The sequence below is a fragment of the Syngnathus typhle genome, linkage group LG10 (assembly GCF_033458585.1).
Source record: "Syngnathus typhle isolate RoL2023-S1 ecotype Sweden linkage group LG10, RoL_Styp_1.0, whole genome shotgun sequence".
Classification (NCBI taxonomy): Eukaryota; Metazoa; Chordata; class Actinopteri; order Syngnathiformes; family Syngnathidae; genus Syngnathus; species Syngnathus typhle.
Window position 1 is genome coordinate 8,491,720 of NC_083747.1, and position 15,520 is coordinate 8,507,239.

The 15,520-nt window shown below is 37.9% G+C and overlaps 1 long non-coding RNA gene across 1 annotated transcript in view; it reads right to left on the reverse strand.

Moving 5' to 3' along the window:
- Window positions 1–14,189, reverse strand: part of LOC133160518 (uncharacterized) — a 32,747-nt gene extending 18,558 nt beyond the window's left edge. Inside the window, exons 1-2 of the long non-coding RNA XR_009715917.1 lie at window positions 14,058–14,189; window positions 6,479–6,568 (exon numbers count right to left, since the gene is read on the reverse strand). This is a non-coding gene — a long non-coding RNA (uncharacterized LOC133160518). The remainder of the gene's footprint in view (window positions 1–6,478; window positions 6,569–14,057) is intronic.
- Between the last annotated feature and the right edge of the window lie 1,331 nt (window positions 14,190–15,520).

The following is a 15,520-nucleotide window of genomic DNA, read 5'->3' on the forward strand; positions in this document are numbered from 1 at the left end:
GGATTTTGATTAATTGCAAACCCCTGATGCATGTAGAAAAAAGTGGTTGAACCAGTGGGACTGTGGCATACGCACATTGGTGAATGATCAGATTATCTGAAAGTGATACAAAAGGTAATTTGGGAAAAGGTAAAGTACAGCTATATTTGAACAAAAAATACTTTGGTAGAGGTGAAATCCACCTTGTAGAAGATTAGTTGGTTAAAACTAAGTATCTGATCAAAAGTAATGTCATTTTGTGATCGTGATTTGACTTTGAAGGGGTGGCAGTAAATGAACGTGCTTAACAAAGAGCCAACCACCCCGAGGAGCTCTCCCTTTACTTCAGTCACTTTCAGGCCACGGCTGTTTGCATGACATAATACTGTAGCGAGGCAGAAGAATACATAAAGAAAGAAAAAAGTAGCAAAGCTGACGTTTACTTTTTTTTGCTGTATCTCCATATTTGTATTGAGCAGCATGTAAACCAAGAGATTCGATTTGAACCTCCTTTCAGACACTTTATATTTTGCAACTGTGTATAATTTTGGGATTGAACCATGAAGTTGCTTTAAGAAGCATAGGTGTTAATTTACCTCTTCTCGTATTGTGAGGGAACTGTCGATATTTTTCTGTTTCACCTCTAGTTGAAAAGCATTTATCCTCTGGATGACATTGAGACCTTCTACCGCTCCTGGTGTTTCAAACTGAGTAATGAAATAAAACGCTAATTTAACTCTTTTTCAGTGTTCACTCGAGGGTCAGACATCTCCCAGGGCACCAGCTGCTGCTCCTGCATGAGCTCTAAACCATCAATCAAACAGGAGGAGGAGAGAAAAGAAGCGAATGAACCAAAGGAGACACAGGAAGAGAACTTCAGAGTCAGGCTTAGCTGAAGAGTGCTGTTCAAATTAAAAAAAAAAAAAAGTAATTAAATGTATCAATGTAGTATGTGAAAGAACACATGAACATTGTACAAGTCATACAAACACACCGACTGCTGTTCATCAAAAGAAACCCACAATAAAACACAAATATTTTCCACAAAAAATTGGACATTTAAATGTTGGGCATTTTGCTGTATTGTTATTTTTTGTGCACCATGATATTGCAATTTTTATAACAAACATTCCTAATTGTAAAATTATCATTGGCAACAGGAAATAGAGCAGTATTATTAAAGTGCTAGTTCTACTATGTTTTTTAATCCCTTGACTGACCTAAATTCTTTTGAGTGCCCCAGTTTACTGAGAAACATGCTCTTGTAACAGAGTTTGAGGCACATTTTAGTTAAACTCAATACAAACAAACAAATTAGCCACCCAATACTACCAAATCTATTTCGATTCTCCATGCAGTCAGTAAATGAGACAAACCAATATTCGTCGCGGTATCAATTGTAGATGCTAACGTTAGTGCTGGTCTCCATGCTCGCTGCAACGTGACTTGAAGTGCTTCAGAGATAAGACTAGTATTTATGGACAATTTTTACGCTGTCTCCACTATTCTAGCAGGAACTGTTTTTCCCCCTATTCTAATACTCTTTCAATCCAGCATGACACGCAATGTTTATCAGAGTGCCAGGAACTAGGACACGGCAAAAAATGGGAGTATTTGGAGTACAGCAAAGAAAAGTGAATGCAGAAATGTGATTAAAGGCAAGTGTATAAATAGGTATGAATACAATTATTATATGAAAAAGAAACATGATGGCGTCGGCTGATATTTATTTTCAATAATTAATATCATGAACTTCAGATCAATTCCAGAGAGAATTAAATCATTATTGACAATAACTGACATACATTGACTAACAGCTCTAAGACTGAGCCAAAATGAACCTAAGATCAGCGGTTACTCAACTTACGAGATGAGAATTTTAAAGGCTAACGCACTAATCTGACCAAGAGTGTTACACACAAACTCTGCATATGTCATTTCATGGCTTAAGAGATTGAAGTGAGAGGGATGAACAATAATGTAAAACCGATTAGAGGTGGCCATCTAAAAACCCTGCCTGGAGCTTCAGCTTACTTTAGAGCTGTTTCAAAAATACATCTTGACCATGGCTTATAGGCGCTTTCACACATTTCACTTGTTGACTCTGAACTGCCGTACAATGACCTAATGTGTGATGCAATACATTTCGACTTGTAACTGGTTCCTGGGGGTAGGTAGAGCTGTTTTTGCCCACTAATACAATCCTACTTCAAGCTTCTTCGTGTATAACGTTTACGCCAATGGTTTGTAGGAGGTATCGAACCCCACCAGTTTCATACCCTCTTTAGTGAAAAATATATATATATTTTTTTTTTCAAATTCAAGACATTGATATTTTTTACTGGTGTACAAACTGAGTCATGCATAAATGTCACCTTGTTCAAAGAATAAAACCAACACAATGCATGAACTCACAACAAATGACATACCAGCAAATCAGTGTGACTTCTGCTGTTGCCTTTGCGAGACCAGTTCAGATATGCGTTATGGGGAATTTATGAATCAGGTGTGTTGCTAACCAGTGCTCCACCGAGCCACCTGTTCTGAACTATTCCCTTTTAAAACATCCATCCATCCTTCATCCAAACTGCTTTGTGCACAAAAAGATTGTGTTTGGCCTGAAGCCTATTCCATTACGTTGTCTCTTTCTTCTGGGCATACGGGTCACTTTGGGCACGCATATGTTCACGCCCTAACGGGCTGAGGTCGCATTTAATATGGAATCTAAACATTTACAAAAAAATATTCGGATATCACCAAAAACTCTGAATTGAATCATTAAGACCTGTGGTGTGAATGTAGCCTTAGAAGCTTGTTCAGTCTTGGATCATGACTAAGCTGTGGCATCAGCATGCACCATGTCAGCAGAAAATACAGTGTTCCTTGCTTTACTGCAGGGTTTTACATCCTCTGGCTAACACTGTCACTTGCTTTTTCTTTCAACTGTCTCATCAAATTCTAGCTTGCACAGCGGATCTTTCTGTGACGTAGTGCAAACTAACAGAAGCAGCAAAAGTAATTACAGTGTATTAAACATTGTTTATGTCCAAAAGTGATTGTCATCATAAATGACTTACAGTAATGGAGCAAAGAAATGAACAGCTCATAGCACAAGGTCAATGCGATTACGCTGTTGTTTGTTCAACAAACTGTTAACTCTATTCTGCTATTCCATTTAAATCGTTGATATAATCAGCTTAGCATGTTTGCCAATTTTCTCATCAACAGTATAACTAAAACGGCAGCAAAATATTTGGCATAATTTCCACGTTCATTTTCCATAACAGATGGGGACGGCCTCTCACAAACTATGGAAGGTCATCCCAAGGAGTCAGTATACTGCGTTGGGGTGACAGCTTGTTAATAATGATTGGATCAGCAGGCCTTTGCAGGGGGTTAACACTTCCCAGCATGCACTTTGGTCCCTAGACATCACTTGCTTCCCTCTGTATACATAAGTAATCAAGTGCAAAGCCCCTTGACGTCAATCATCAGCTGAGAGATAGAAGCAGTTACGTAGATATACAAGTATTTTACATAAAGACTGTGATGAGTATGGGGTCAATGTCAGGGCTGATAGTTTGTTAAGGCTCTTATTACTAAATGTAACTATAACTATAAGTTTGAATAGTATGATGAGGTTATGAATATTATATACACATGAGCTAATGTGCACTTACAGTATATCATATACATACTGTACATGTCGTGACGGTCCAAGACTATGTCAAGGACATCATGAATATTGTGTGATGAAAGTCAGCCAATTTGGAAGACACTTGACCAATACTATGTGAAGTGTTGGACCGTGTATGCTTAATACATTACACACTTGATCAAGTCAGTCAAAGGAGGATAATGTGTAGAAAGATGTGAAAAAGAATGACATCTTGTGTATTTAAAACAGACACCTTGCTTAGCCATGTCGTCCGCTCGCTTAATGCTGATGCTCGTAGCAGCTATAACGTGTCGCTTTAACACTGAGAAAGTGATTGAACCAAAGCTGTGCAGCAACACGTCGACCAAAAACATTACTGTACTCGCAGTCATCCATGACCCATTAGGTGCTTCTACTCAACCAGCAGGCAAGAGACCGACTGAAATGGGCATAGACAGTTAATATTGTAAGTTGTGTGTCATGGATATGTTTGAACGAGAACACGTTATCCAGGATGACATCTATGTCTTCTCCCTGAGGTAAGGGGCGTAATGCAGTATTGTCAATATGGAGGTAAAACTGTAAAAGTAGCAATGTCTATCTAAGTGTCATGGGCCAAACAATGGAATTGGATATGGTATCCGGGGAACGTGTCCATTAAACAATATGATAAGACCTAAAATAGAACCTTGAGGGACACCGACACTAATATAAAAACAGAGTCAGATAAATAGGAAAGGAACAATGAGAGTAAGGTTGCTGTGATGCCAACAGAAACTCATCTAGCAAGAAGGATGTGGTGTGAAATAGTGTCAAAAGCCTTACTTGGATGTCCTAATGTAATGGAAATGTTTCTATAGAGAGGGTTTTTTGAAGATTAGGATAATTGCAGCATTTTAAAAGTGGAGCAGACCGTGAGTGGGATAGCAATGGTTGTCAGAGGGAACAAAATGGCTAGGCAGAGCTTTGGCTAATAGATTCGAAAAGCTTGTCCTCAGTTAGTTGACTCAACAGTCCTTGAAACCAAATCAGATTTGAATATTTTCCAAGTTGTGTGTTTGCAGCCCAAGTTCACTCAGTAAATCTCTCAAATTTGATTTGATGAATAATCAAAAATAACAGCTGTGGCGGCATCACTTCATAAATGTTCCAAAATAAAAGAGTCTGTTTAACAGCACTCCAGTTGCATTTTAATGAGCACATTTAGGGACAAACAAGCTGCGGAAATGCTGCACTCTCCAATTTTGTTCATTAGCGTAAAACAGATTACGTTGGAGGGTTTAAGACGGTCTGAAGCACAAAGAAATTATACTTTGAAATATCTATGCTTCTGCACAAACCTTCGTTCCAATCAAATTCTAACATAATTTGCTATGTTCAGATTAAATTTTAATGGAACTTTTAATTACACTCCTGCGTTGTATACAAATGCTTGATATGGCCTGCGGGACTCCATGAGGGAAACTGATATTAAGAATACACAAATAAATCAACAACAGGAAAGAGAAACCTCTGCCAGTTACACAGATTTTCTCCACCACATTACGATTCAATCAGCACTTTAGAAGAAGAAAAATAAGTATTTTTGTACTCAGCGAAAAAGCGAACGTGATTTAGCGGCTGTGAGTTTCCAGATAGCAACCTATTATAGTCATTTTGAGCATATCCGTGTCATCTGCTATGCTGACACAGCTCCCACAAGACAAAGTGCTGGCTTGGTTTAATCATCTTCTCACCCACAGTATGATGATCACACACTGTGGGGAGACAGGTGGACGCTGGATGCGGCATTGTGATGGCACTCAGACTTCATTACCACTTTTTTTTTTCTTTTTTCTGACATGTAATCATGTGTACTACCAATACCAATTATTCCAAAATTACTCGCTCACTGCAGTATTTCTCCACAAAAGGCCAGAATATGTTTGACCTTTTTGCTTTTTTGACGATACACAAAAAACCTAAACCAGGATGTTGGCAGCTAGTGGCTCTGAAGCCAAGTATCTATATGGACTAGAAGAACCTGAGGCAGATTAGGCTTTAAAACTAGAAGCCCATGGAGCAAACTCTATTGGCACTTTTATTGGTTAATTGGCAGGCTTACTTAAATGTAACTTAAAGCACGATGATTTTGCATTTATTTTAATTCTTTGCATTTTACTGTATTCCTTGAAAACCATCAAATTTTATTTTTCTACTGGATAGTTGTGTTTTTCTTTTTTTTTTTTCTTTGAACAATACCTATGTACATACATTTCGTCTATATCGACCAGTTCTTAGATCACATATATTGTATGGCTTGTTTTAGAACACTTTTCTTCAAAAGAAAAAGGTCAAGACCTGCCGAGATATCAGATCAGGACTTGGTATTGGGATATAATTGAAAAAGAAAGTGACACGAGTGCAAAAAAAAAAAATCTGATTTGGCCCAACCTACTGCATAGCTCTGTTGAAAAGTGCTTTTTCATACAAGGTGCGGTTTTGAAACATTAACTGCTGTTTTTGTTTACAACACACATCCAGAGTGAGTTTTACACACAAATAACTCTTGATGGTAAAAGGGGTCAGACCCATGAACAGAAACTATCCAGAAATGGCAACGGCAAATGATTTATTCATGTATGCTACCACGAGCTAGATTAAAAATAGAAAATAACAGAAAAGGAATCAGGGCCATAACTGGACTTAGAAAAGATGCCCAAATGTTGCATTTACACAAAATTGAAGGATTATTGCATACAAATTTTATGTATGCACTTTGGATTAAGTCACCAAGTCTCTACTTAATCTCAATTCAATTGGTTCGCTTTACCCATGTAAGAAAAATGACATCGTGCTGACCTTTTGGTGCTGAACATGATGCCAGTAGTGTCTTTCTTCTCTTTCTCTGAGTTTTCAAGGTGGTCCACAGTTGAAGTTATCTTTTCAAACCTGCACACACACGTGCGCGCACACACACACACGCAGACACATGGGAGAGAAAAATATAGCAGTGAGACTCTCAGCTCGACATCATACGCAGACACATGGGAGAGAAGAATATAGTAGTGAGACGCTGAGTGGCCTTCGTTTTTTTTCGGCACATGATTTCAGCAGACTCCATTAGCAGGTCCCCATCTGAGGTATCTAAATTGACTGGCTATAAGAGCAGGCTCAAATATACGTACGCATGTATAACCGTGATATTGCAGCAGTAGCCGAGACTTTGTCGCACTTTGTCACAACAGCAGCCATGATTAACAAAATGTATTCAATTGCCAGTGAAGAATCAAATAAGCAACATTAAAATATATCTGCTTGTGTCATGCATACCAATAAGTGGCAGAGTCTTAAAAACTATGAACCTCTGTGCTCTACCTCTAACTCTATAATGGCCATGAGGTAGAACGGATTCTTTTATGTAAAGGTTATCAGAGACTGGAGATGAGAAGCTAGAGTAAAAGAAGACAGGATTCAATAATTAATGGAGAGGTCTACACAGGCCTCACTTCTCACCTTCTCTGGTCTATAATGAGATGAGTAGATGGCCAGGGGGAAGGAAAGGAGAATTTGGGTGATTAAAGTGCTCGGCTCAGACCCATCTTACTTCATCTCAACATACGTGTTGGATGCACAAGCTTGCACGAGCGTATACATTATCTCAATTACGACACATAGCGTATAGTGTTTCACAATGGCTGGGATCACAAGACTGAAGGCGAAAGGCTAACCAAGTAGCTTGACATTGAAAACATTTGACAAGGAAACTGCATGTGAACAAAGACAAGAAAATTTGGCAACCGTGTTTATTCATAATGGAAACAAGGCTTGCTTGTAATATTAGTAAAAAGATACATAAATAGAGCCATTTATTAAAATTGCTTATTCTGATACTGCAGTGTTTCATGTTATGATGTATAAACAATAAATCATAGCACAATTAGTAGAATTAGGTATTTTGAAGCCAAACTCCCTAATAAAAAAAAAAGTACCATTGTATATCATACCAAGACAGTAATAATAACACGTTAATGAGATATGATCTTGCTATAAAAATAATGTAGGTACATGTAAAATAAGTTAGTGTTACAATTTTTCAAGTCATTAAACTGTTTTTTTTAATTCAATTTCACTAAAGCGTCACAGCCTAATATATAGATATGATTCACACACAAAAAGTAGAGAAACAGTTTTCCGAGCTTTAAAACCATAGCACAAAGTGCTTTCCAGAACCAAGGTGGTTCCCTCATGCTTGTTTCCTTCCACATGAAAATGCTTTTGAAAGCTGTTACATTCCTTATGCTCAAACCAAAGTAATGTTAGCACTCCCACACCTAACTTGAAGGCCATTTTAAAAATTCAAGGGCTTTAGGAAAGTAATTCCAGGGTAAGGAACAACAGTACTGGTTTTGAGGTGGATTTAAGTGCTGCAATGACTATTCAAACGCCAGTGTTTGAATTGTTTATTGACAAATATTCACTCTTACCAGAAATTTTGGGTTGGACCGAGCAGAAGACAGCATCTAGTCACAAGAGCCTGCCTTAATGTACGCACAATGTGCAGTTTCCTTGAAGGAAAACTTTTCGTTCTTCAAGTTTCATGTTGTTGAAAACAGAGCTGCGAATTCCATAATTCACATTGTATTGTCTGCACTAAACAGTTTGATTTGATGAAATAATAAAAGCAATTTGTGCAGAGACTGCTCTATATAAATTACGATATTTTTGTTTGTGACAGTGCATTTGGGATTGAAGCATTAACTTTTCCTTTTATTTGAAACATCAGTCTGTATGAAGAATTTATGTCGATTTCATCACCCACTGCTTTTGGAGTACATCTATAACCTCAGCCTTTGTTCTGCTTATAGTGTCATTTTAAGATTTTTTTTAATCTGGTAGAATCCTTTGATTGCGGTTTATCAGCAGTTAGACCAAAACAATGCACCGGTGAAGTCATGTGTTTCTGGATTGGACCTTGTCGACTTCCATCTATATGGCAAAACAACCTTGTTTGAGGATGTTTTTCCTGCCGAGCTTCATTAAGCAAGCCTTGTGTTTCTGTTTAATTGTCTCGAGGCATGCAGCGCATGCTGACAGACCCCATCAGCATTCAAGCATTTAATGGATGGAGGCAAATCACTTCGACAAACAGAGGGACAGTAGGTAGGTAGCTTCTGCTGGAACCTGCCACCGGTAAACCATCAATGACACGGTGCTGGTGAGTTCAGGCCTAACACAAAGCAGATTTAAGATGAAGGCTGCCTGAGTGATTTCACATCGGAATAAGATGAGCCTAGCAGATGGGAATAATGCATGCATGTGCGCACACACACATGCACACAAACTATATTGCTTTTTTTTTTCATCCCAGCAAGATTTTCAATATTTTCTCACCGCCACTGAGTTTGTGAATGACAAACAAGAGAAGGAAATATCTGCTGATCTGTTTGCTGAGATGGATCCAAACTGTGAGCTAGAGAAGGGAAGTTATTGATCAGGGAGGGGCTAGATTAGCAGTGCGAGCCAAGGCAAGAAAACATAAAACGGAGCAGGTCATGGTCGGTAAAGCTGGAGTAGTATTTTTAGAGCGAAAGAGCGTTTCTTCTCCATTGGCATCCTTAACAATGAAGCCATGTGTATTTTCTTCCTGAAAAATGATATGGTAGGAACAGCTGAGGGATGATTTTAAAGATAAGTCTGTCACTTCACTATAAAATAAAATGACTAAAAAGCCCTTTAAAGCATCATTCATAAATTTCCATCATACAGAAGCGATGAAATTGAAGTTTTAAATGAACAAAAACAATTATGCTACGGTGCTTGTGGATAAATGTTTTAGCAACTGCAAACAAATTGAATACAAATAAACCTCAAAGAACTAAAGAGGAAAATGAAGTCTGAGGGTGTTTTAAATGTAGCCAAAAATTCTGTGCACATTCAGCAACTGCAGTGGCATTTCAATCTGTGCAGCGCTGCAGTAATATGACTCATCTGCTCTCCCCGAGTGTCCCCGTGGTCTGTCCTTTGTCAGCACCTACCCATTGTTTACATCTGCCTTCAGTCGCTCATCTCCTCTTTCTCCACTATTAATGTCCTCGCCTATGGCAAATACAAAGCCCAGTTGCTACTGCTTCTGCAGTAATAGGGGTCAGGTTAGCCCGGAAGGAAATGTAAATCCATTTTGAAAATATTCAGTCCATTACTGGACATAGGCTGCACACCCTAGGACCACTGTCCAATATTTACATATGATACATGTAAGTGGCATCTTATCTACTATTCTTGTATATACTATATGTATTTATACTACATATATATGTATACATACATATATAGTGTATGTCAGCCATCTATGTGGGAAAATAAAGGAAACATTTGGCATTCAGGTGGTGGATGGATTCTAGCAGGAGGTGTGTGGACGTAGGTCAAGCCCTTTCAGTTCTTCAAGTTGCTCCAAATACCGCACCTTAGCCTTGACGTTAAGATTGTTGCAGTATTATCTCACTACGTTCTCCTTTAAGAGGTATAATCCATGCATTTTTTTTTCCTAGTTATTACAAGTAGGTTTGAAGTTTGTCGAAGATGTGAAAGTGTAGACGAAACAAGGAACACTCAGTTTTATATAATAATTTCGTTTAGTATAAGAATATTTCAAAGGCATCCATTTTATATACTACTTGACCACAGTAGGGTCACTCGTGAGCCTATGCCAGGTGCGGGTCACCAGTAATTCATGATATTTTCGCGTCTTAATCTCATGTCCAAAAATGAGGTCACAGAAGAACATTTGAGAATGGAAGGGTAGATGAAACAGTAGTGTGAAGTGAAATATTGCAAGTACCATTTACTATGGTTGTCTTGTCTAGTGACTGAACCTTTGGTATTTTCAATTCTTTCAAGTAAAAAGTGCAGAAAGACAGATTTGTTCATTTTGCAACCATCACTTTAAAGGAAACCAGATTGAAAAGAAATCTTCTATTTTGGAATCCTGAACTGTTGATAAATTCTTATGCTGGCCATGTTTGTTGGAAATGAAATCAGACAGATTTGCTTCAATGCCTCACTATACACGATATTTACTGAAGTGTATACTCGACTATGAATTACAAACTGGGTCGGCATACTTGGAAAGAAAAAAAAAGACAACTTCAGGATTATTTTCTTTTGGCTTTTCCTGTATGGCGTCTTCAACGTACTGCAATTAAAACTCTGACTGTAAAACAGACTACAGCCACCATAAACATGAATCGGAATCAGAATCCGGTTTATTGGCCAAGTTTGTGCATGCCAAAAAAGGAATTTCACTCCGGTTGATCTCAGCTTCTGTACAACATTAAAAGGACTAACAACAACATGAGTTGATGAGTTACTGTAAACCAACATTATTTTCCTTCCATCTTGTTTTAAAACATTGACTTCTTTAAGCTGAGCACGTATTTGTTTCCTTTTGCGTGGAGTTTGCATTTGATGATGCAGGCAAGGGGATCAACCTCCAGCATCCAGTAGCTCATGGCAAGGTAAATGAGGGAGCTGGGACACTGTCACATCATATTAAAAGACATGTAGACAAGTAGGTTGGGGACTTTTCTCTGCTGAGTCTTTTTTAGCACGGTAATAGGCTGACAGAAGCAAATGCCTGAGGAGTGTCGAAAACAACAACAACTTGCCCTTCCGTAGAGTCGGCTTTTAAGCACTGTCCTATAGTGGAACCAAAGGCAAACTTCCAAAACAAAATATCAGAGATGTTGAACTATGCCAACAGCATTGCCCTCTTCTCTTTTGAAATACAATCATCAGGGGGACTCTTTAATTGTCACAGCATCACTCAAATTCCAGAGACGTGTACAAAAGCCGCCTTAGCAAGTTGACAGCGCCATGACTTGTTTCTTCCTCATTATTTCTCTAAATTGTGTCGGCTCATAGACGGCGCACCCAAATGTGACAAAAATTGAGATCACCAACTAAGCAGAACAACTCAAACAGAAAACACAGATTTTCAAGTATTTTTATCTGTATTTGATATACATCTTAGAGGACAGAAACCACCCAAAGCATTCTAGAGCAGAGCTAGTGACATGATGTTTGACGATTTAGTTTTAGATTATGGGATTTTTTATTTTTTAACCATTCAAACTTGGCAGCGTTGGTAACAACACTCTCCTTTGTGGTGTGTCAAATTTAGAAGACAATTTACAGGGACTATTCAATTTTATTCATCTGTTGTAACATTAGATTCTAATCGGACTCGTGTTCAACAAACAAGAGGAAAGGGCAGTTTGGCATTCTGCTCAAGGGAGGGGGAGGAGACACGAGGAGGGTCACTGGACTGGGTTGCCGAGGCTTAGCATGGCAAATCCTCAATAATCCTCCTACGAGTTCCATTGCTACATCTACTGCATGTAGGTAAAGCCAATACAAACCAAGCTTGCTTCATAAAACACTGTAAACTCCAACTGCCATTTTTACTCCCTCCACATATGTTCAGTATTTAAGAAGACAGCTGAAGATACTTTTCCTTCGTTATTCTCTTTCGAGATCTTCGTGAGACAGCGCGATAACAGTGAGGGAGGCAGAGCAGTGAAAACCAGAGAAAGGCGAACAAACCAATCATTCCGCTGGGTATTAGTACACAAGAGAAGCCTGGGGGGGAATCACTTCAGTCTTATATAATCACAGCCTCCTTTGAATGTAATGAAAAATGTACAAGGGGGGGCCCTGTGGCGATCAACCAAAGTAGTGTGTTCCGGAATTCCTGCTAAATCTTTACCAACATTAAAAGAAACCCGTAAGGCATAAGGGAAGGATGCATTTATTTACAGCGAAATTCCTGGAATTGTATAACAATTGAGTACAAGTTACAAGTGTGTGTGTGTGTGTGTGTGTGTGTGTGTGTGTGTGCGTGTGTGCGTGTGTGTGTGTACAAAACATCCATCATGAATACATATACAGTATTTAAGATAAAAAAACACGGAGTAAAAGGACAACAACCCTACTCTGATCTCAGTGCAACAACCTGATCATGCAGACCAGCGCTGTATTTGTCTATTAGGATATGCAATAAACAATTACTAAGCAGACAATATAGGGGCTTCCCTCATCTTTCCCGTGCAATGTACACCTTATGGGTCCATATCTGATTGCATTATGTAATGGTATAATAGGTTTAGCAACATATGATTTCACAGCAGGGACCTTTGAGCAGGCCCCGATGACTCAGTTCATTAAATCTTACTTCCTCTGAGCTCTCCAGTTGCTGAGTAGCAAAGTTTCTTCTCCCACATAAACAAATGTTAATTGCTATATGCAATTTAATAAAAAAAACTATGGTGACTGATGGTACAGTTCTCTGACTTGTGCAGACAGCGTGGGTTCAGTTCCCACTCAGAGATGGTGTGAATGTAAGTGTGAATGGATGTCTGTCTGACTGGTGATGGATGGATGGATGGATGGATGGATGGATGGATGGATGGATGGATGGATGGATGGATGGATGGATGGATGGATGGTCAAGTATTACAAAAAAGTGGCAACATACCATAAAGCCCATTAAAGACTGGCATTTTAACCATTTTGCTGAAAAACTTTTACGACATAAAATATAGCTACAATAGCTTAGTCTTTTTCAAGTGTGATCTATTAAACATAACCAATGTTCTAAATGAATACCTGACCGAAAGATATTGCTGCTAATGCTTCAAGCTGCTAGAGAATCTGATTTAAGTGTTTTAAATTTGTATTAAAATGAAAAGCATGCATTTAAAAAAACACCTTCCCTCAAAATTTGGCCTGTTAGTTTTTTTACTTCTTACAAAATAGTTTTATTCGGTCAATTTGTCTTTTTCTAATATCTATCATCTATCCATCATCGGAATTTGCAAACAGTTTGTGGTATGTTGATGTCAAATCAGCAGATGATACTAAATTCTAACAGTTGCACAATATGATACATTTGTTAAGTGTCTTTTTCCTTTATGATGATTGAATATGCACCTGACTGAACGCATAATTGCCCCTTGAATATTTCTTGCGTGCTGTACCAAAGATGCAAAGATAAATTAATTATAATTAAATAATTATATATTTAGTTCTTAGATGCCCTTCATTTTTGGCTGATCTAAAGTCAATAAATATCCCAATAATATTGCTATAAGACCTTCCAGCTAAGAGTAATTCTATTTTTATTTCATTTATTTATAAAATCCGTTATTGTTCATGCAACAAGATCATGCAAATTGATTTTTCCTTTAAAAGTAGTAACACAATTTTATCTGGCGACGTCTGCGTTCAGATATTTACAATCATTGAGGCTCGTGAGCTTCGGACCGCCTGCACGGAAACGCAACACTTTGCAAACATGAAATCTTTATAAGGAAACCGGTGATGACAACACAATCCAGCAGCAGAGCAGCGCCGGTGCAGAGGAGGACTGTCAAGTACTTACTTTCAGAGCGACATGAAGCGATCGTGGAAGAAACATCATCGGTGTTAGAAACGTTGTCTCTGTCATTCGCCTGTCATGCACTCAACGTAAACACACAACACGCGGAGTCATTTGACCTTCTACCAATAGAAAGTACCACCGGTGAGACACGGGGGATAGGGGAGGAGCGGACCATACCAAAAAGACGGCCTGGCAAGGAAGCGGGGAGATGTTGTCATCCCGGTACCACGCTGATAAATGTAATGTTCTATAGGAAAATAATAATAATAATAATAATAATAATAATAATAATAATAATAATAATAATAATAATAATAATAATAATAATAATAATAATAATAATAATTTATTTTTGCATATTTTCCAACAAAATTATACATGTAGGAAAATAATAGTAATAATAATAATAATAACAATAATAATAATATAGTTATTACACATATAGAGTTACACACACACACACACACACATATATATATATATATATATATATATATATATATATATATATATATATATATATATATATATATATATATATATATATATATATATATATATATATATATATATATTATTTTTTATATAACAGTGCTTATCTTGAGTTTGTATGTATTGGCAAGTATCAATAACAAGCAATGCCCATGGCCAAAGAGAGAAAATGCATCCGGTCACATTGAAAATAATAAGACTTCATGTCTGTGGAGTTGCAAACTAGATTTCTTAAGTATAAATGAGGACTTGTTATTGTATTGATTGATATGCACTTCAGCAGCGTGTGGCTAAAATCAATAAGCACTGCTATCGAGCCTGAAGGCTGAGGGTTAAAAAGCTTTAGTCTGGGAACATCCCTGGTCTCATGCATATATAAATGGAGGAGATGTTGTATTTTTAGAAATAACTTATTTTCATGGTCGATTGTTTGTGCTGTTAGTAAAATAAATAGGTAATTGGGTAAGCCTTCTTCAAGTCCAAATCTTTGACTTTTATTTCTTGACTTTTTTTTTAACCTCAAGTCCCATGTTGGGAAAAGACAGTTGCCTGATTATACCACCAAATACTTTTAATGACTGAAGTAGTCAAAAATCACCCACATCCACATACATTTACAGCCTGCTGAGTCAATGACTCAAATTGTAAACTGCAACAATGTGATATCTGTGACTAAAACCAAATATCATCCAAACAGCACCATTTGGTGCATCACACATATATGAATGCATAAAACAGAGATTTGGAGAGACTTATTTCTTTGAACAGCTGTCTAGGCCACTATAAATGAATGAGGAGAATTTGACTGGATTCTTTGAGACAAGCCGACATGGGGCGGGAGCAGCTCATCTGTAAACGACTTGGGTTTTGCAGCCAGAGGGCGAATGATCGCGTCCCACTGCGTGGTGACAAAATGGCAACTAGTTGTTGGAGAGATGCTGGGATCCTGGCTACTGTTGAGGTGCTCCTGA